At 41.5% G+C, this 22,508-nt stretch overlaps 1 protein-coding gene across 15 annotated transcripts in view; it reads right to left on the reverse strand.

The window, feature by feature from the left end:
• TCF4 (transcription factor 4) overlaps positions 1 to 22,508 on the reverse strand; it is a 363,640-nt gene that overhangs the window by 213,031 nt on the left and 128,101 nt on the right. The gene's annotated exons all lie outside the window — the stretch shown is intronic.

Genomic DNA, 22,508 nt, shown 5'->3' on the forward strand with positions numbered 1-22,508 from the left:
ACTACTGAGCCCGTGCGCCACGACTACTGAGCCCGTGCGCCACGACTACTGAGCCCGTGTGCCACGGCTACTGAGCCGGTGCGCCACGACTACTGAGCAAGTGTGCCACGACTACTGAGCCCGTGCGCCACGATTATTGAGCCCATACGCCACAACTACTGAGCCCGTGCGCCACTAACTAGAGAGAAGCCCGTGCACTGCAACAAAGAAAGATCCCGCGTGCCACAACTAAGACCCGACACAGCCAAAGATAAATAAATATTTTTAAAAAGAAAATCCCAAATCAGACAAAAACAGCTGTATCATTCCAGAATGGATAGAACAGATAACAAAATATCCTAGTTATCCACTGCACCATTTCACAGATTCTGGGGGGAAAAAAAAAAACCAACAACAGTAACTCATAAAATCAAACTACAGCAACATGGGCTTATTTCTTTTATTGAACAGGTAGCCTTAAAAAAATATTGTGTATGATAAGTCATACAAGATGGCAGAGATAATATTACAACATATAACAAAATCACCCAAGTACCTGAGAAGAACATACTCCAATTTTGAGGCTAATTTCACCAGATTCTTAGCTATTTCCCTAATTGTTCCGCATAAGGCAAAGCTTACTTCTTCAGTGTCACTTAGTCTTAGCTGTCTATTATAAAAAATAAAAAATGGGTACTCTTTTTGAAATATTTATAGTGCCGACTTTCTTCTAATTTGGCTTGTCTTTCCTCTAAATTAGTAAAAATCTGTTAACATTTTTCCTGCAAGGAAAATCATTGCCACTGCATATACATAATGTTTAATTGTGAATCTACAAAATGAATGTCTGCCATTTACATCATTATTACAGAGGCAAACCTTTAGGGCTCTCAAAGTAAGCCTATCGATTTGACGGACAAATAAAAAATAGAGATCATTTCAGCCCTTTCGGAAGTATGCACAATTTTAACACATCAAAAATTAACCATCTTCTTTGACCTAAAAAAGTAATTAATTTAGGGCATAAAAATATCTTGATGGTAAATAGTTAGGTGCTAAGTAGGTAATGACTCACTTTTACTGAGTGAAAAAGAAATAGAAGGATTTAAAAATAAGTACTCAGTTCAAGGAAAATGAACAGTTTTGAAAACGAAAATGACAGTTCTTTGAAGAGATGTGTAGGTCAGAGATTCCTCAACCCGGCAGGACATCAGAGTCATCAAATGCACGTTTAAGTTAGATGCTTGGATCCCAGCCCAGATCTCCAAATGTAGAATGTCTGTAGAAGCAGCCCAGGCATCTGTATTATGTGACTGGCCCAGAGGTAGCTCAGATGTATAGCAAGGGTGAAGATCTACAAGATGTGGTCCTGTTTCCTTATGGAGTTCAGAGGCCATGGGCATCAGCCATTCATCAGATATTCTTTTGTATCCGATATATATAAGGACGTTAAGAAATAGTGGGATAAAATAACATTCAAAGTAAATATAGACCAAGAGGTGCCAAAGCTCATTTCTGGCATTCTCTGCCCCACTCTTGCTTCTACTCTCTCATTAGTAACATAGAACTTGCAGGGGGGTTGGCATTGCTATATACAGAGTTGTCTCATGCATGTCCGTCTCCCCTGCAATAAGACGGCAGACTCACCCAATGCTAACATCCCCAACAAATGAGCTATTCCCGGGGAAATAACCAATTAAACTGAACTGGCTCTATATAAAAGATGAAAATACAACAAAAGAAATAGTGATGTAGCTAAGTGGATCCATCTACGGATGAACTCAAATTTACCAGCTTTTAGAGACACCTAAATTACACATGAGAATCAAGAACTCATACAGGCGCTGTTGCAACCAAAGACCACCACCTACAGTTCTGATCGTAAAGGTGGCACTGGAGATTACTTTTAGAAGATGTTTGGCCATGGGAACAAGGTCCTGTAGGACAAAACTGTGCAGTAGATGAAAAAGTTTCTTTGTCCCTCTCCCACATGCTCAGAAATAGTGTCCATGAAACATCTCTCCTATCCCATTCTCAGGTAGCCACTAAAGCAATGTACCAAAAGGTGGGAAGAAATGACCACAGTGAAGCCCTCCTCACAACAGTAATTGCATTAATGAGTGTCTTCAAGTAATCTGAACACAAAGCAAAGAAAGATGAATTCTGGGAAGGAAAATGGGAAGGTCTTAGCTTATGGAGGCAAAGAGCAGGGAAAGAGGTAGTCAAAAGGGAAGACCGTCAGCCTGGGATGGGAAGTGTGTGTACCATAGGGTCGAAATGCAGGAGGAGGGGAAAAATGGAGAAAGGAAAAAAGTACATTGGAAAGTATAGCCTTTCACCTGCCCAAGGCAAGTACTCTGTGAATCCCAAAACAGCAGAGGAGGTCTTTCATACATGGGCAGCCAGTAGGGAGCCAAAGCAAGGAGTCCGGTTTGGAGCACTGGGGAGATGAGTTAGCTTGGGAAAAGATCCAGATCTAAGATCTAGAAAAGGAAGCGAAAACCCACACTGGGATCAGCCCAGCACAGTAAACAGACCAGCAAAAATAGAGGCTACTCTTCTCCAGACACTCTCCATCAAGAAGCCAGTCAAAAGAAAGATGGGGAATGATAGCAAAGTGAAATCAATGACCTTTCTTTACCTGGCATGAGGTAGGGTGGCTTACAGAAGTGAGGATGCAATAACTTCAAAGACCCTAAGAGCATGTCTGTCTTTTTCGGTGCTGTGTTCCAGGATCTAGCACACTGCCTGGCACTAAGGAATATCCAATAAACACTGGCCAAATCAGTGGCTCAGTGAATACCCTGGAAACAATAATAAAATTCAATAAACACTTAACAAAAACCGGGTTCTCGCCCCGGTCTGGGAGGATCCCACATGCCGCGGAACGGCTGGGCCCGTCAGCCATGGCCGCTGAGCCTGCGCGTCCGGAGCCTGTGCTCCGCAACGGGAGAGGCCACAACAGTGTGAGGCCCGCGTACCACAAAAAAAAAAAAAAAAAAAAAAACTGAGGACTTAAGGGACAAAAGAGATGTCTTGGTTATTCACAGACCACTTAAAATTTTTAAAGTCAACTAGCTTATTTCCTTGAAGGGTAAATTTCAAAAAGGCTAGTCTAATGTATTAACTACATAAAACAAATCCACAAAATTATCTTCAACCATTCTAAGAAACACAGTTAATTGTCTTTTCTCTCCTCCCCAGCTTCTTCTCCATTCTTTTAATTTTTTCTAGATTTTTCAGGTGACTACTGCTAAGCTTTGGGGGTTTTATTAGTTTTTCCTCTCACCCCTTGATCACCTGTTCTGGCATGATTCTGCTTTCTTTTGTATTTCTTCATTCTCCCCTGGGAAATTTATGTCTGTTTCTGGCATCTGTCCCCCATCCTCCTTTGTGAACACTGAGGTGAAAAATCCATTTATTTTTTAGCAGTGTCTCCACTGCCTGTCAATAAATTACCCTTTTTATCTCTTTGAGGCTTGACAAACCACTTTTCAGATCTCCTGTTCTGTAGGTGCTCTCAGAAATAACTCATTATTATTTATCATCATCTCATAGGTAATCTCTCTTCCTTTTTTTCACTCTTAATTTGGAGATTTTTTTTTATATTCTTAACATCTTCCTGTAATCACACCAGTCTCCTCCTCTATAACACTCGATGCCAACTGTGCCTCTTTCTTAATAAATAATTGCTTTATGCTCTTTAGTTTCTAATCCTGTTAGCCTGATAACTGGAATATTCTTGTAGCATGTTTATAAGCAGCATTAACTTTGGGGCATCTACTTGCTGAATTATATCTCTGAATACGCATGCCTTTTCCCACTTTTATTCTTTCACTACTTTTCTCATTCTGCTTTATAGCGTCTAAAGTTCAAGGCTGACAAATTTTGTTTCAAGAGACAGAAAGGTTGCAGTTCTGCCTACACGTCTCCTGAATTTTTCAGAGTTTAAATCAATGGCTCAGATAATATTTGCTATGAAAAGCATCATTTGATGACGAAATCTAGTGCAACAATCCATTAGGTCCAAACTCCTACATGTGTCACAAATTTGCATAACACCAAATCAAGCTTCTCTGCTTTTTCTTTCCCTTCTCTAGTTTGACCAGACTTGCTGAAGCCTCTAGCTGGATTATCATCATATTCTGAAAATACTCTCCAATTCTATACTTCCAATCACACCCTTTGTTTCACATAAAACTTAATCAAGAGGAGTTTCATGTAAGTTTCCACTTGTACATAATGATAAATTATGTAGCTTAAGCTACATTCAGTACATTCCCCACCATAATTTTTCTTTCTATACTATAAATCAGATAAATCACATTTATCTCCTCATTATTTTCCATCATGTCCATATTCTAGTGGTCCTTACCACCTGATAGGCACAATTTAACTCCTTTTCCATTGCAATTTTTATAACCTTTAATTATCAGCCAGTATTAGCTTGTACCTGTAATTTCAAGTGATGTTCATTTCTTCTAAACTAAAAAATGAAAGAATGAATACCAGGAAGTCCCTTGTTTTGCTCAGCATACCCATCTAAATGGAGTAAATTGCATGTGATATATGCATTAAAAAGCATTTCTGAAATATCAACTTTACGAAGTAAAACATCCTGAGCTACCTGATAGATACCAGCTGATAAATATGATAAAACTGCAAAATAGGATTTTGCCCCTCCAGCGTGGAACATATTAAGGGAGCCAAATAACAATACTGAGTAACGTAGCCACCATCAGTAGAAACTCTTCAGCAGGCCACAACATAGTCTGAACTTATGTGCTGCTCTTTAGTTTAAAAAAAAAAGAAAATATATATATATATATATATATATACAGTCATACCCATTTTAAATAAGTAGAAATTTGCACAAATAGAAAGTGACTTTCCTAGGATCACTAAGAAATCATGCCAATCCAATCTAACTGGTAATGCTTTTAAGCACCACATTTAACTGGATTTTCTTATAGCACTAATGTTCCTCCACTGACACAACTTAGCAGGCAATGTATTTACAAAAACTATAATAGCCTGAAAAGAATAAACAATGAACAATGTGCAAAATAGTCAATTACAGGCTTAAACTTTAAACAAGCACTTACAATGAAAATTTAAAAAAAAACCAAAAACGTATCTTGGCTATTGAGTCATTTTCCAGGCTACTAACTGTTAAACCACGTGCAGAACATGCTTCCAATTTAACCATCCAGATTTCCTAAAAAGGCAGGTAGCTTTACTCTGCAGGCAGAATCAAGTTGGTCTTCAATTTGATTTTTAAAACAAGGCATTTGTACAGGAAACTAATAAGATTTTGCTGTGGATTATCTGAAGAAGAAAGGAAAGGGGAAGTAGGTATTATTTTAAAGACCTTAATTTGTCTGTCTATGAAAGCGAAAAATATCACCTTACTTTGGTTTAGAAAAGGGTAGTAGCTGAATAAGTTCTACAGCCCCATCAGCTTCTGAGTATCAATAGCCCCAAGTCTCGCCTCTTTTGAGACACAGCATTGGCAATGGTTGCCAAAGCAAAAACAGCATGTAGGAGGTCATGGTGGCTTTAAAAGCTTCAGAGAAAATTTGAATGTTTCCTAGCTAATGAAAGAAGCTCTCAGGTCTTACAAGTAATCAGACACAATAAAATCTCAAAGTTTCACTCTCGAAATGGCGGTCTTCCAATGGCACCAGATCAAAATCCACACGCAAGGAAGTGACCAGAACAGAAGCCAGGTACATGGAAGGACTTCGGGGGCTTGAAGCTACAGAAGTCCTACACACTGGTGTGATGAACCGAGATGGGCTGGCTTTTGTTAAGGAAGCATTGGTACTTCTCACGGACATGATCGGAGGAAGTCAAAGGATGGTTCGTCCACAAAAACGTCCACAATTGCAAACAGTGTACTAATGTCCCTGAAGACTTGTCACCATTATGACATTTATTATGAAATCAAGTCAGGTTGACCTAACTTTGGTTAAGGTCAATCTAGTCCTTGTATGAGGTACCACTGCTCGTTTACAAAACAAGTTGATGGCTGCTTATCTGTTCCCTCTCTCTGCGTATGCCAAGCCATCAGGTTATTACCCTGCAGTTAGGACCCTGTTCTTAAACTCCCTGGGAGCTCACACATGGCTCTCCAGGAATCTTGTTTGTCACAAGAACTGTGTTCCTCCTGGAAAGCTGTCATGAGTCTAATTTTCATAGTCTTAAAGGCATCCTCTGGAAAACTCCCCATAAAGGAAACAATTACCTCTCAATTTATCCTCAGAATTAACCCAAATATTCATTTAACCTTCAGCTCCTATAATCAGCATTTGTATCACCTTGTAATTTTCTGTCTTAATACTAGATGTAGGTGAAGAGACACCTAGGACTTCTGTCCAGGTAATCTTAAGATTTTTGTCGTTGCTTGTTTGTTTTGAGTTCTTTGCTCATAAGGCCCAACAAAGTAGCCAGTTAATAATTATTAGTTAGTTGCTACTTTACATCCTATTTATCACCTGGTAAATTTGGTTGATCACACAACTAAAGAACCACATTTCCTTCTTCCATTGGTCACAGAAGAACTACTTGTCTTAAGCTTCCTCCCCAGAGGGCAGAATATTGACAGTAAAGACAAGGATCCGCAATTACAGAAATGGCTCCCATTAAGTATCCTCAACATAGAAGCGAGGAAACTTGGTGGAAAGGGTAGAGTCAGGATTATGCCCAAGAGTGCACACTGCTTAAGTATCACACAATACAGCTTCTTGGATCAACAAAGTGAAAGGACAGACGGAGGGCACATTTGCAGACAAAAACCAAAAAGAAGAAATCTAATAAGTGAGGATTAATACAAAGTCCCATTCTACATAAGGAAGTGGAAGACCTGATTAGAAAGCAATTGATATTAAAAACAACAATTTTGGGCTTCCCTGGTGGCGCAGCGGTCGAGAGGCCGCCTGCCGATGCAGGGGACGCGGGTTCGGGCCCCGGTCCGGGAAGATCCCACATGCCATGGCCGCTGAGCCTGCGCGTCCGGAGCCTGTGCTCCGCCACGGGAGAGGCCACGGCGGTGAGAGGCCCGCGTCCCGCAAAACAACAACAACAACAACAACAACAAAAAGCCCACAATAATTTTAGTGGACTGGGAACTCAATTTTCAGTCAATGCCAAAACATGGGTAAGTGAAACCTTAGACTGCATTAATACTAAAAATGAAAGCAGACTCACTGCTGATTAACCCAGACCAGGAATACCGAGGTAAGTCCTGGATTCACCACTTGGAGAGGCAAAGAGACCAACTAGGACACACGCAGAGGACAGTGAGCAGGAACACAAGGCGCGGTTAAACCATGCTCTGCGATGTGTTACACGCTTTCCAACGACACTTTGGAAGGAAGCAAGAATTATCACCCTGGGAAACGTGGGCAGAGAGAAAAGACACAATCCCAGGTAGCTCTGGAGGAGAAACTTAGTGTCCCAAGCGGACAGCTGCAGAATTGAGAACATTCTGAAAGTCAGCGCTGTCACAGTGCAATAAATTGCCTGTCAGGAGTGGCTTCCCCAATGCAGTGAGAGCGCCCAGACAGAGGAAGGCAGGCCTGCTGGGGTCCAATCACTTACACCTTAGTCAGAGTGTCATGTGTGCCAACAACTTTGCTAGGGCTTCATCTACAAGGATTCCTATATTGGGAGGGAAGCTGATGTAAATGAGAAAGAACACAAGGAGAGCTCTAAGTTCTAGTTCACTTTTTTTTTTTTTTTTTTTTTCTTTTGCGGTTCGCGGGGCTCTCACTGCCGTGGCCTCTCCCGTTGCGGAGCACGGGCTCCGGACGCGCAGGCTCGGCGGCCGTGGCTCACGGGCCCAGCCGCTCTGCGGCACGCGGGATCCTCCCGGACCGGGGCGCGAACCCGCGTCCCCTGCATCGGCAGGCGGACTCTCGACCGCTGCGCCACCAGGGAAGCCCCTCTATTCCACTTTTAAGAATCTATGATGTCTTCCCAAATGGTGGATAAATTAATGTTCTGAGACAAGAGTTTCATTCCAATCTACCTTAGTGGGGGAACGGAAGGGAACAAAGGAGGGGGAAGGGAAGGAGGAAAGGAAGGGAGGAAGGGAGGAAGAAAGGAAGGAAGAATTTATAAATAATGTTAGAGATGGGTGATTAAATATACCACTGAAATGATTATGTGATCAAATCAAGAATTATCCAGTTTTCTTAAAGATACTAAGTTTTTAGGGAAGAAAAAGATGAGATGGAGGCTTTTTCCCCTTCAGTTTAAGATCTTTAGAAAGCAAAATGATTAATCAGAAAATAGGTTCCCTTTTCTCTCTCTCTCTGGTAACTTATCCATTCCCATGACTTCAACTACCAAATACGGAATACTGTATGCCAAATCTGCAATCCCCGGACAGAGCCACAAATCAAGTCACTCACAGACATCTCAACTATTCCGCGTGTCCCAAACTGAACTTACCATCTTAATCCCCCGTAATCTGCTTTTCCTCCTGTATTCCACATCTCAGTGAATGGCACCGCCATCCACCTTCTGGCCCAAGCCAGACCTCAAGAAGCCAAGGATGACTCTTCCCCTTTATCCATCAGTTACTGAGTCCCACCACTTCCTTCCATTTAACAGCGCTCAAATTCATATCCTCCTCTTCATCCCCATTGTTTCTGATTTGGTCCAATCTCTCATCTTTTCCTCTTGGAATCGCTTTAATCACCTCCTGAGTAATCTCCCTGCCTGTCGCGTTGCCTCCTATTCACACTGTCACTAGTGACTATCCTAAACCATAAATCAACCATGTTATCCCAGAATTTAAAAATCAACCCTTAAGTAGATCGTAAGTTGGATTTTCACTACATGCGTCAGTGAAAATCCAACTTCCTCCCCGGTACCATTCAAGAAAGCCCCTTCATTTTTTTGAGGTGAGGATTCGAACCCAGCTTCCGTGTCATCCCTTCCTCTGTGGACCCTGTGGAACTATGTCTCAGTCTTACAGAACCTCTTCAGTTCTGGGCTTCCTGTGACATCCTCTAGCTCCTACACCTCTCTGCCTTTCTCTCAACTGACAATTTTCTTTTTACTTGGATAGTTCCAACTCATCCAGTAAGATGGCACCGTCCACTCATGCAGTGTCACTTCTAATATAACGAAATTCATGTTGATTCATCCAATAACCATTTCCAAGGCCCTTCTCTCTTGCCCGCCTCTTGAGTCCCAGTGCCAACCAACACTGTAAAAGTTCACTTTCCCAGCTTCCCTTGCAGCTATGAGTAAATATCCGTTAGAGATCTGACCCATAAGATGTTAACAAAATCCTGCTCAAGGCCACCGGTTTCTGGGGATGCTAGTTTCGCCACTGATGGAATGAGATACAAGGGGGTATGGATGCTACTCTAACCTCTGCCTCTCCAACTTCCTATCATGAGCTCTGACATGGTGTCTGGGGTTCAGCAGACGTCTTGCAAGAAATGCAAGATGAGAGAAAAAGATGAAGAATTAAAATCAGCATGCTGAGGAGGGCAGAAAGCGAAGATGGCAACACTAATTTGCTGAATCCACACAGGCAGCTCCCACCTGCAGACATCCCCTTAAGTAATGGAAAAAGCCATGTTTGTTTGATGATGATGTTACTATGATCAGGTATTCCATTAGTTGCAGCTGAACACACACTTAACTGCGACTGTACCTCAGGGAATTCTTGCCACGCTCTCTACAAGTGAGGCAGTGCGGGGTGGTTGAGAACAAGGGCTTTGGAGTCCAGCAGATAGAGCCTGGGATCTGGGCTCTGCCCCTTCTCACTGCACAACACCAGGCAGGTAACCTAATCTCTCTGATCCGCAACGGCACCTGCCCCGTAAAACGGCAATGACAATGCCTAAGAAAGAAACAAGATTGTAAGTGTAAAGTATTAGTAGATGCCTGGTATACCATGAGCGCCAAAACATCTCAGCCATTACCACAAGGAAACTGATGGCTGGTATCCTAGACATGTAATCCAACAGCACCCCGTGCACACATTGATCAGTTCCCTAATGTCCTGACTTAAGATTATCTGTTACCCATCCGACTCCTTCCTTAGACTATGGGCCACACTGAAAGCAAGAAAAGTGGCATGTCACTCTCTGGTACCTAACAGGGGCCTGCATGGCACCGATTTTCCACAAGTACTTTCTGGATGGATGAATGAATGAACAAAGACTAATTTGAGTGCTGAAGTTTGGTTGGCTTCTAGGACAACTACAATTTATATGGATGGTTTAAAAAAATACATATACTGAGGACCATATGATGGCAGACATGCTGATGACACGTTAATTTTATTTATCATGAAGCCAATCAAACTTGTAAAGCAGTGAGATATTCTGTTTTGCTTTCACAAATATGTGATTTGCCTTTTCCCTCCCTGCCGTAAGGGAGCACTTGCTCTCTGTCTGAAAATCACGAGAGCTAGGATGTGAGGTGTCAAAACCACTCGCGATACAACCAAGCCAAAAACAGCACAGGAGATCTCCATTCTATCTTCTCTGCTCCGTCCAACTTAGCCTCTAGAAAAGGCTCTCCTTCTGAATATCGTTATGAAGTTATAAAATGAACGATCCTCATTGTTTGGCAGGGGGGGGATGATGTGGAGGTGGGAGGGGTTAGCTTCTCGGGCTCTCCAAATATCAGAACGTGCCCAAACATTTTTTCTAAACTGCGTTCTGTCATCTGCGGTCAAACGCATACAAAACAGTATCGTATAGGAACGCTGTTTAAACGTGACCACTGAAATACGTTGCCTAATCACAATGACCTTGGAAAACCGCCCTTGATATAAAAACCAGCCCTCCCTTGGTCATTAAGATTTTTGCCTCCGCTGGGAGCACTTTCTTTGTCTCTAGGGAGGAATACTTCCTCGTAGTAAGGAAAGGTGATCTGCTCTGATAAAACTTTAACAGGTGCTTAAATTTATATATTATATTACAGCCTTACAAGCTTACACTAATTATTAATTATCCGCCTAAGTGTACACTGCTTTACACATCCTGCCCCTTAACTAGAGTACTCAGAAAAGCCATTGTACTTTGCCGGACTAACGGACCATGTCTTGAACAGCTAAATGGCCTAGCAAATGCAAAGATTTTCCCATACGTACACTTTACAGTGTTAATGCAGATCCACTGCCTATGCAAACCAACTGCGTTTCCGCAAGCATATCCCACCTTGAGGAACGTGGGTAACTGAGGGAGGGCTAGAAATGGACGATCTTAGCAAATTAGAGCCCATTTACGAAGCAGCTTCCTTAGTGTCTGCAAAGAGCATCACTCTGTGGTTAGGATTGTAGGGATAGTGAGTTTTCTCATTCTACTCGGCAAACATCTTCCAGAAGTCACAGAGAGGCCTTCTTTTTATGCTAGAGCAGGTGTGAACTCAATTCCACCCTGAAACTAGTACCAGCTCAGCTGAGAGAATAGCCATAAATTTTTATTTCAGAACTAAATGAAACTCATGAGGGTATGGGGCAAAATCTCATTAACTATTAAAAAGCCTTTAAAAGACTCTGAGCGAGGCTGCTTTCTATTGTCTTATTTTCAATTTGGTGTTCAAGCTATATACAGGACTCTGCAATGAATGGAAAATGCAATCGCAAAAGTGTATATATTTTGAACCGTTTTATCTTTGAGGTAACAAAACATTTCAGAGAGTTCTTCCTCCCCCACCACCGAGACCACATCTCCATGAGTCAGGTCAGTAAAAGAAATGAGGAAACCAAGGGTAAAGGAAACGTGGGAGATCACCAAAAGATTATCCAGCAAACTATTATTTCGTAGGTCAGTTTTGCCCCTAACTAGTTACTGGGATGCCTGACAGAGGTTGCCCACAGCTGCTTAAGCGGTCTGCCAAGATATTGAAAATATTTATGCTCACTGCATCTCAGTTTCCAAATAACATTTGCGAGACCATCAATAAATAAGGAAAAGGGAAACTCTGCGATGAAAAAAATAAAAACACACACAATATAAAGTATGAATTTAATCCTGTCAATCCAAGCTTTACGGATTCCCAAAATCTGAATATTAGGCTCATTTCTGAATACTCTGAAAGTTCTGAAGGAGACAAGGTCACCAGTAAATTCTTCTCCACGATTTGATATTGCCCAATTAAGTACCATCAGTTACACATAAAGAGTTTATGCTCGCATCCCCAGCATTCAGATTTGGCTACTGAACTGTTAAGAGTACGGCTTGGTCTGAATAGCCAAGGTGAGGAAAAGCCAGGAGCAATTAGTAACCTAGTAATTTCAGAGATGCAGGCAGCCACACCAATGCTGATAATTCCAGGCTAGAAAATCGTACTTCGAGATCGGAACGCTCTCGAAATTAGCTTTTTATGTGTCTCTTTCTCTCTCACCCTTCTCTCCTTTTGTCTCCCCCTTCTCCACCAAATGTTATCAGATATTACACACATTCTATTTTCATTCAGCTTTTAATATGGCCCACGAGGGGGTGGCATTTAATTAATCACTTCCACATTCTGCCAAAACTCACTACATGAGTCTCAAGTCTGCATATTACTTTTGCCAAGCTGGTCAGACCCAATGAACAGAAAAAGAGCCTAGAGAAAATAAAAGTAGGTGTAATGATCATTCACAGCCACTGCATTTAAGGGCCAGGTATTGATATTTTTCCTGTTTCTCCCTTTAAATGCAGAGCAACTACTCAGATGAGAAATTCCATCAGAGCACTAAAGATTGCCCAAAATCACATAACGGGAGAGTGGAGAGCTGGGAGTCAAACCAGTGCCAGCTAAACACAAGCCTTGCTCAGCCCACCATCCTCCACTGCCCCCATACTAGGGCTTCAGCGGGATTTTTCAACCTGTAGGAAGGCTTTCTATGTTTTATTTTAGACATCAACAATGTAACCAGCTATATTTTGCACCAATTTAAAGCAAAACACCCTTATCGTTTTTTCTATTAAGAAACATGTGTCAAGGAACTGAGGAAGGATTAATAAACAATCATCAAGAAGATGAGAAATGTTTGGGATGTGTCTATTAAGTGCTTGGGAATAAATTTCATTCAGTCCCAATCTATGCTCCAAATAGTTTGCCACTGTTGGTCCCTGGGACTGATATTCTGCAAGAGGAAATAAAATGAGATCCACTGAATACCTCTTTCTACTCAAAAATCATACACGGTTCCTTAGGAAAGACTCAGAACCCCTCGGGAGTGAAAGGAATGAGAGGATAATGACATACACAGGCAACATTCTCTGCGCCAAGCTTCCCTGGAGAACAACAAACTGAACTGGAAGACTACCTCCAAAACATTCCCCAGAACCTAGAAGGGACGTGTAATAGGATCCCCTTGATAAAAAGCATCCTAGGGGCTTCCCTGGTGGCGCAGTGGTTGCGCGTCCGCCTGCCGATGCAGGGGGGCCGGGTTCGCGCCCCGGTCCGGGAGGATCCCGCGTGCCGCGGAGCGGCTGGGCCCGTGAGCCACGGCCGCTGAGCCTGCGCGTCCGGAGCCTGCGCTCCGCAACGGGAGAGGCCACAGCAGTGAGAGGCCCGCGAACCGCAAAAAAAAAAAAAAAGAAAGAAAAAAAAAAGCATCCTACCCAGAGGTTACTCCATACGCAGGTGACCTACAGTGCAGGTGAAGAAATCTCAACTTGTCAGCGGGCTTCACAGCCCACCACTCACAATCCACACCAAGGCGCTTTCCGCCACGGGTAACGATGAACCTTGAGAACATTTACGTTGGAGAGAAAAATGGCTGGAGGCAAATGTTTCATCAAGGGGCACATCTGAATTTCATGAGGTTGGCCCCAAAGAGGTACTTGTTTTCTAGGATTACTGTTTTTTGTGGAAAGGCTGAAAAAGAAACCTTTTTATTTCGGTCTTGCTGTTTTCAGAAGTGATCACTCCACACTGTCTCCACCTGTTCTTGACTTCTGTTCCAATCTCGATAGAAGGTAAAGGTGTTTTCAAACCGCCATCATCCAAGACCCAAAGTCTACAGAATTTTCAATTAATCACAGACAAAAGTGACAGAGTACCAATGTGTAGCTGTGCAACGGCCTAAGATAATAGAGAGCAGAGAGGTTACTGCAACGTGTACCACGTCATTGCATGGCTGAACGGTCATGACGCTGGGGTAAGCGTGACAGGTATCACTACGCTCACCTTAGAAATGCGAAAGTTGGGGCGCGCAAGAAATTTAGCCAAAGTCCCATCACCATGAAGTGGAACAGCCAAGATTTAGACCGCAGGGACCCTGAGCCTAGTCCACTATTCCACGAGCCCTCTCAAGACTGCAGTGCTTCAAACTGAGCTCCTTTGCTGCTTTGGTCCTTAATGAAGGTTATCATGTAAACAAAGAAAATAGGCTTACGGTATTTTTTTTTTTTAAATGAAGGTCAATATCGCACTTAAGGTAGGCACACAACTTTCACGGACGTGAGGTTAACAGACTGAAAATTACTGCTGCTTCCCCTGGAGCTGAGGGGCAACGAGAGGTTTGCCAAGTGTCTGATCCTCCGCCCAAGGATCCAGTCAAGAAGGCCGTTACTGGTGAATGCCATCCCAGGCGTATTTTAAGTGGCAAGCTTAGGCAAAATTCAAGGTAATGCCTTTCCAGTGAAAAACTTAACAGAAAAACTTTGTACTAAAGGAAAACGGCACTGTTTATTCCACATCCTGCTTTCCTTTAAAGATCGACGGTCCATCCCCAGCCCATGTTCTCATGGGCCTGATTCATGCCGTGACTGGGGTCAGCAAAGGTGGGAAACTTCTGGCCAAAAGTTGGATCCAGCTCTCACCACAATTTCATGCAGTCTTGGCACGCTGACCAAGATTAAATGTCTGTTGGCTGAACCTAATCCTCCATATTAAAGATCAACAACCGGGCTTCCCTGGTGGCGCACTGGTTGAGAGTCCGCCTGCCGATGCAGGGGACGCGGGTTCGTGCCCCGGTCCGGGAGGATCCCACGTGCCGCGGAGCGGCTGGGCCCGTGAGCCATGGCCGCTGAGCCTGCGCGTCCGGAGCCTGTGCTCCGCAACGGGAGAGGCCACAACAGTGAGAGGCCCGCGTACCGCAAAAAAAAAATCAACAAATACAACTATATACATATTAAAGTACCGTAGAGGGTTCTTCTGCCCCTGGCAGCGGGCATTCTTGTGTGAGTGCTTCACGGCGACATGGCAGGCGGTTGGAGGGCGGTTCCTGGGAGCCTGTTTGTCAGTGGTCCAGGGGAACGATCTCTGTCACTTACAGGGACATGTCCCGGGACCTTGCTGCTCCAGGATGCCAGGCGGGCTCTGAGCGGCTGCCGCGGTGGACTGTGGGAGTGGGCACCAGCCTTAGGCTCTGCCAGAGGCCACTGAAGGGACTGAAGACAAGGCTGGAGGCTTGGAGGCCGGAGCCATGGGCGGTTGCATGACCAGGCAGCTCTGGACAGCCTGGCGGGAATTCAAGCCGGAGACCTAAAAGAGAAGGTTCTGGATGATGAGGACAGGAAGACCTTGACTCTGGCTGGTTGTTGCCTTGATCACGGGATGAGGACAAGGAAAGTAGAAGCCTTGGTGATGAAATGAGAACAGCCCACCTCCGACTCCTCCTTTCTGTGTGCGACTCTCCCGCAGTCCTTTCTCTATCATCTTCCTTTCAATACTCTTTTTCTGTTCCATGCCTCTTTGTCTTTCTCTCTAATCTGCTGACCAGAATCCAGAGTCGAGACCCATTTTTATATTTTGCTTCTCACATGAAAGCTGGAGCCTTGTTCTTTATTTTCAAAGCTGCTAAATTGAAAATTACAGATTCTTCTCTTAAAAGAAACTAAATAAACCCCGTAAATTGGCTAAGCCCGATGTGCATTCTCAACTCCCTTCTCTCTTATCTCTTTCCATTGCACAGGCTGGAGAAGCAATTGTGTACATTCCCACCCCCTCCCAATTCTGCAGCTGGAGAATGGCCGTGGATGTAGTGGGGCCGGGGGCCATACGGCCGGACTCACCTTTTCCTGCTTCTTGCTGTATCAAACCCAAACTTGACTCCTGAAGCTGTGACAGTCACCTTCAGACAATGAGGGAAGGGACAAAGGAATCACAGAGATACAAGCCTGGACTTCAATGAACTGCAAACCTAATCTAGCCACGGCCTACCACCAGACTTCTAGTATGAGAAAAATTATTCGTAAGCCACCATTAGTCACATTTTTCCGTTCTTTCCAAGCAAAAGCATGCCTACCTGACACAAACTGCTTTTTCCTTTGACTTGACTCTAAAACGATGTATTTTCTCTTAGGGTCAATAACTTTCCATGTGAGAAATCTTCCTCTGGTATGTAGAAGACCTACCCTTTTCTGCTAGGTATAGTTTTCAAGTAACGTTTTTCTGGTATCAGTTCTTCTAAATTTTAAAAAAGCCTGGTTTAGTCCACCTAGTTTGACTATAAGTGTTTGGTTATCACAGCACTGCTATGCCATACCATCGAGCAAGCAGCCTAATGGAAAGAAAACAAGACTAATGAAAGAGGAACAGAAATGTTTATTGACTGGACAAGAGGAAACAAGTTACCTTATCTGAATACTGGAGACACACAACTATTTTCAGTGGCCTTCCAAAAAATATTGATTTTACTTATTTCCTTTTATAAATAAAATAATCTGTGGTGTGTTTATTGAAAACTGAAATCTATCACACTGTAATATGGTCTGTTTCCTGACATTCTGTAGAGTCAAGGTTACAGAACTACAGAATGAACTTCTAGATGACTGTCCCTGGTTTAGGGTCTTCTTCTTGACACAGTAAAAGGTAGGCCTGACTTTAATTTATGGGCTTTTCACTTAGGGTTTAGACCCAAATATCTGATTTCCCCAATTTATTCATGAATGAAACAATCCACTAGCCATTTACTGAGGCCCTGCAACTCTATGCCAAGGCCTGGCCCATGCATAGCACTTTTCTCCCGGTGACATACAGTAACTTAGTGAGTTATTATTTTATCCCCGATCAATCCGATCCCTTACCTATAGTTTGCAATGAGTTGAGGCAGAAAAGCAACATCCATTTGAATCAGGCTTTAAAGAATTACATTTGGAAAACACATCACTAGCAACGTTACGTGAAGGTATCACAAAATAGAGATGAATGGATTAGAAAGAACGCTAAAACATCTCTAAAGATAAAATACCGTATAAGCAGAAAATGGCATACCTAAAAGATCAATGGACCATTACGTGAGGAAATTACCTCAGAAATCATCTAGAGACTTGCTCCCCCCTCAATTTAAAGATATAAAAAAAGATCTGACCTAAAGACCCACAGACATTTGTAACAAAAGAGAGTAGAAAAGTCAGTTCTCTGGCTCCCAGCCTTCACTCAAAATCAGCATTAATTAGATCATTGGGGATGATACTTAAAAGAGTCTTATTTGTTAATACTTCAGGAAGACATTTTAAGCTAACATTAAAATAACAAAATTCCCAAACAAAGCTAACGAGAAATAAAACCACTATTAAACATTTCTTCTCTCAGAAACTGCTTGTTACCACATTATCAGTCCAATAGCTAACAGATGATATCCAGATAACCTCAAGCTAAAAAGTGTCATAAAAAAAGAAGGCATTGAAAATGCACAGACATCCCTAACTAGTGAACTTGTAAGCAGCCTGCTATCACTACTGAACTTCAGAACAATTACAAAGTGGACTAAAATTTCTAGAGCTGACATCCACATTCACAATTCCATTTTCATGATATTACTAAAATACTACTTGACCTCTGGCACTTCAAAGTCAAATAATAGCCTTTTTTGTCCAGGTTTTGTTTTTTTCAAATATTTACATTCCAGCGTGGAAAAAAATAAGATACAGAACCAAGAGGTCAAGTTAAATCTTACCCATGCTTTGAAAAAACTGTTTCTTTGCGGTCATTCTTTTCCTTTGTGTGTTAAGGTTTTCAAAACCGTTTTCCAAGTAAGAGCCTCTTCATTGGGTATTTCCAGTTTTACAGTGAAAAGAAAAACTCCCTGTATTAACATCTACTCACATTCGCCGTTTTACAAGACGGTGCCACTGGCCTCTGCCACTGGGATTTGACAGCACTCACAACACTTCACCTTTATGCTGGGCTAAACTCAGGGTAGCCATAAACACTTTGAAGTAATACAAACCTAAATATTCCTGCTCAGCAAACGGAGCAGTGGAAGTGAATTATAATGAGCTAGCAGCTGTCACAATATGACCACAGTAACCAAATCAAAATATCAACCGCTAACCCAGACGAGATTCAAAGGTCATCCTATAAGCCAGCAGCTTTCTGCAGTTCTGCCTGAACCACGATCTAATCCTGCAGTAAAATGTTCCACTGAGCTAGTTTAGAAATCAGTTAGTCTATGGTAGGAAATTATTTAGTGCACTGTTGGAGTACCACAAGTGGGACAGGAACCAAATACCACAATAAGGAAACCGAACCATTCACAAGGGGACATGTAAAAACACAGCCGCTCATGTTGAACTAAGCTGCACCCAACCGTACCAAAGTATCACTTTTCACATCCTTCGGTTACCAATGCATGTCCATAATCTTACTGGCATCTTGCTCACTCAAACAATCTGGTTTTCAATTAAGGCCCTGGAACAATAGAAGGAATAGGCATGCTTAGATCCTTCCTTGGATCAAAAAGTTGTAGCTAGAAAATATACTGTCTCCCACTGTAAAAAGATATTTGGACAATTACCTGCAAAAGCTTCATGCTTGGCAAACAAAACAAACAAGCAGGAATGCTTTTTTAAAAAAAATCCGTACTCTTTGCATATAGTTCTTGCCAGGATTTTCAACTATTCCATAGCATATAATCCTCTTAAAAGCACAAGGCTCGGAACCCATGGCCCCTCCGAGGGTCCTATTAGCATGTTCTGAAAGCTACCCACTGACCACCTGTAAAGGTTTAATCAAACTGTTTAATAACTGCAGTGAACAAGTTTCCAACAGATCAAGTGTACATTATTATCATTAATAATCATACGGAGACACAAGGAAGAAGTGATTAGTTCTCTCCAGATACAAAACAGGGCAGGGAATTTCAAACAAGTAAAAATGCAAACTGGCTTGCTTGTCTCTAGGAAAACAATGAGTGAGGACTCAGGAAGTGTCAAGTAAAAGAGTCTGCTGTACAAATATTGAGTCATGACGCTGTACACCTAAAACTAATATCATGTGATATGTCAATTATACCTCAATAAAAATTTTTTTAATTTAAAAAGGGAACTACATGAATTGGTCAAGGCAGGCAGTCAGCTAGATGACTCAATGCTGAAATCTCAACTCCTCCAGACTTCCCCACACTAAAAGAAAAACAAAAAGCCATGCACACTTATTCTTTAAAACAACAAATTTCAGGGCTTGCTTTTTTTGATTACTTTAGTTATGTTTTTCTTTAAAGGATTTACACAATATCAACTTCCAAAACTCTGTATGGCAACTGTAACTACAGACAGCAATGGAAGAAGCAGTGCACGCTTATAAACCAAGTGTCACTAATTCTTCCAGCACGATAGGTGCGCGTGCGTGTGTGTGTGTGTGAGATTACAAAAACTGTAACGTTTATGCAAAACCATTCGTGTGAAGTCAGAGTTCAGAATTGTAATAAAGGGTTTTGTTACTATAAAAGAAATTATAAGCAAATGTTAGCAATGCCTGCATCATTTCTCCAAAATAGTGTACTGCCATAAAGAACAAAACATATAATAATAATTCAATCCTAAAAGAAGACAGTGGTTCATTACTTCTTTCTTTCCTCGCAATAAAATAAAACCTAAGTGAACAGTTTACCAAAAAAACAGGTCATCTGCCGTTAATAACTCTTTCCCGTAAAATTAGTGTCACTTATTTCTGTAGCAGACGCCTAATTCAGTCACAGATTTGATTGATTTGACAACAGAGAATCTGGTCTAATAAAGTGGCTGATTTATTTCTGATGCTATAGCTTTTACCCTAATGTGACATCACAGCAGAAGGAAATCTCTGACATGTAAAGAAATCCTATGCACTTTTCATGAAAACTAAGGATTCTGAAAGTAGATATTGTTGTCAAAAACTTACAGTAAAGACTAGTATCTTCTTTTGGTAGAACGAAAACTTCCACAAAGACTACAACACAGAATACGGATTCGGACACAAAGAGCAGTTTAGGATATACCATGGATTCGGTGAGTTCAAATTATTGGCCATACTAATTGGTCTTATTTTATCTTTGTCTTCATTTGTAAATTGGTCGTCTTTAATTTCTTGAAAACAATCTCTCTTCTCTTTGTAAAGGTACAGCACAGCACCAAGCATGGTTCATTTCAAAAGTGGTTTCATTTTAAATCAATAGCAGCTTGGGCAAAATCAATGAGCATCTTTGTTCCCTGAATCTAGCCCTGAGATACTCAAGCCAATCAAGAAGGCATTTGGGATGTGAGAAATTATAAAGCGGGGGGGGGGGGGGGGGTGGATTTGTAATGCAGCATCCTAGTTAATTCTCTAAAAATATTTTTTTTTAATCCTTTTCCAAAGTAAAGATGCAAGGTATTTCATAGTGGTTTAAATGTCTTTTCCCCCCTTATTTTTGCACACTGCGCCATGCCCTCTGGCTCTGAGCGTGACTTCCCTGACCCCAGTCTGACACTGCACCGTTAATGTCAGATAAACCATTTAGCCCAAGCACAATTCTTTTCTGTGCAAAAATCTGCTTGAGGTGGAAAATGTAGCAGTTTGTAAACAATAAAGAGCCATGTTTCAGACCAGACAGCTTATCTAACAGAGAAGTCCTTTCATTAGGAACAGTGGGTGGGAGCCTCCCGGACATAGTAGCATTTCCTACCACAATGCAGGAGACTGTCTTGGCCTCCATATTTAAGGGTTTAATGGGAAGGAGGGCAGACGGGATAAAAGAACACAGCTGACATGGACTTTCAGCTTAAACAACAACTAAGTGAAAAGAGTCAGCTCTCTCCATTCCAGCTCTAGACTCTCAGCCCACTTATATTTTAATACTATTTGGATTGAAAAACGAATTTGGTTCATAAAACAGTTACCCAGGAGGATACACAAACAAGAACAATTATTTGATATCTCTGTATTGTTCGGTGTCTTCTGTAATATTAATTTATTATGTTGTTCTTTAGGAAAACTGTTTTTCACGGACATAACATAAACTTCTCAGTATGAGTAGTAATTTATCCTATTTTACTTTAGCTCACTGGAGGATAGGTTTGGAATCTTCCAAGGAAATTCTGTAATATACTCTTTACGTGCTACTTCTCAAGATGATTATTTTCAGCTTAATCTTTTATTTTATGAAGCTGGATGAGGAGAAATAGAGATGGCATGATATGAGATTCTAGAACTATTACTACTGTCATCGAAAAAATTCTAAAGTTTTTCTTTAAAATCTAAGTTGACAAATATATCTAGTCACCTGCATCTGTCTACCCTGGAAACAGGAAACACTGCATCTTTTATCAACAATTGATTAAAACAACTGGGATTCTTACTTTAGCTACAAAGTTAAAACATAAATATGAAAGTTAAAGTTAAAAAAAAGAGAACAAACATAAGAACAACTTATGGTCAAACACAACTTTGAGACCGTGGTCCTCAAAGTTGGGATGATACTTTATTGCCCATTAAAAATAAACTCCTAGTATTTCTCTGCTTTGACTATAGTGTGTTAAATACCTGAAGTCCCTTTAGATGGATTTGATGGTGACTTCTGAAAAAATGACTGAGATTCAAGAACAATATACACCTTAAATAACAAGTATAGTGTCCAAGGCTTAAAAATTGGGACATTTCTCAGAAGCATCTGCAATTATGGTTTCAGAATGATATATGTACGGCTGTGTGTCTTCCTTGGAGTATAGTCCAACAGCCTAGGACATGAAATTTAACCTCATTTATTGATGGATTCGCAACAGGATTTGGCCACATTGAGAAATTTACTAATATTGTTAAAACTCACATTTATTAGAACAGAGATCTTTTTTTTTCCAATCAAAACTAAAGTAACAGCTATTGGGACCTTTTAAGCCATTATAAATTCTCTTCCCATTGCTCAGGTTACTGCTGTGAAAAAAAAAAAAAAAAATCCCTACAGGGTAGTCAAAGCAGAAAACTACGCTAAAGATGCCAGTAGGAAAGGCATGCTAGAAACTCGAAGACTGTCTCAAACTACATGTAGCTCACTTCATGAAGTAGGATGGGGACCTCCTAGACCATTAGCACTAAAGTTCACGCCTTGATAAATACATAACCAGACTTTACAATTCAACTTGAACGTGCTACTTTGATTTAAGCACACTAAAGCTATTATTGAAGGGATTTCCATGACCCCTTTAATAAAAAGTCAAACTAACACGGACTTTATCTCATTGACAATGGATAGGCCCAATGATATTATTTTAAATATTCACTGCTTTCAGTTCATCAACCTTAAACTTAGAAAACAACTGTTGCAACATTGAAATTGGGAGAAGTGCTTCACGTCTAAGAAACACAAATTTTCCACATGG

This window comes from Physeter macrocephalus, chromosome 19 (genome assembly GCF_002837175.3).
Source record: "Physeter macrocephalus isolate SW-GA chromosome 19, ASM283717v5, whole genome shotgun sequence".
In the NCBI taxonomy this organism is placed as follows: domain Eukaryota; kingdom Metazoa; phylum Chordata; class Mammalia; order Artiodactyla; family Physeteridae; genus Physeter; species Physeter macrocephalus.